Source organism: Chiloscyllium punctatum, chromosome 46, assembly GCF_047496795.1.
Source record: "Chiloscyllium punctatum isolate Juve2018m chromosome 46, sChiPun1.3, whole genome shotgun sequence".
Taxonomy (NCBI): domain Eukaryota; kingdom Metazoa; phylum Chordata; class Chondrichthyes; order Orectolobiformes; family Hemiscylliidae; genus Chiloscyllium; species Chiloscyllium punctatum.
Window position 1 is genome coordinate 25,867,196 of NC_092784.1, and position 1,163 is coordinate 25,868,358.

Below are 1,163 nucleotides of genomic sequence, written 5' to 3' on the forward strand. Positions count from 1 at the left end.
CAGGTCTGGGCTTTGGAAGAGCAGGTAGATGAGCTCGAAAATCAAGGTTATCAGAAGCACATAAGTCTGGTCGGGCTGCAGGAACAGGAAGAATGATACAAGTTGCTCAGCTTCTTGGAACAATGGCTCTGCAGTTTTTGAAGCTGGGAAGAGGGTCGGGCCGTGCTTGGGTGAGTGGGCCCTCTGGACACAGTGCACAGGCCCGAATTGGACCAGCGCTCCCACCCGGTCTAGTGTGACACCAGCAGTTACAGAGATAAGCAAACGGTGCTGGGAGGACCCATAACATCTGGTATACAAAGGATTGCGAATTATGCTTTTCCAAGACTTTTCTGCAAGCGTGATTCGCAAAAGCAAGGCCTTTGATGAGTTAAAAAGGCAGCTGAGGGAGTTGAATATCCAGTACTCTGTAAGATAGTACATTTCAGTCATGGAGCATCCATGTTTAATTTTGACTCACCATAAAAAGCAAAGGACTTCCTGGACATCTTATAATAGACTTGCTGGCTCGAATAATATGGACAATAATTTTTGCTTTATTTTTTCTCTGTGGTTTACCTGTTCATCCTTTCTATATATATTTGTGGGTGCTCTACCTTTCTTCTTTTTTCGATCCCTTCTCCCTTCTCTCTCCTCCCGTAATCATTTGTTTTTATTTTTATCATTTCCTTTTCATTTCTCTCCATGGATATGGGATGGGGATGTGATTGGGGGAAGCAGGAGGTGTTCTGCTTTGTTTTGTTTTTAATCAGGAATACAGAGGATTAAAGGATGGATACGACAGGTTGAGTACACATTTTAATTTCTTGTTATAAGAAGCTGTCTGGCTTTGGGGCACAACGAGCCATGAAAAGGTTAGTGGGTAGTATGAGCGCTCCTTGTGGGCAAGGGGGCAAAGTTTCCTTTAATTCGTGTTAGATGTTGGTCTGTTGTAGATGTAGATGTTAGAAGTTTTGACCTGGTAGGTTTGGAAGTTTCATTTTTAAATTTATGCAAACTGCTTGCTGTTTTCCTTTGGCACTCGATGAGTGGGGTTCATCATCCCAGGGGTCATGCATTATTTCTGATGGCGATGGCTAACTATTCATTTAAATGGAGCACCTGGAATGTTAAGGGGAATCATTCAACAATTAAGAGTAAAAAGATACTTTTAAGCCTGAGAA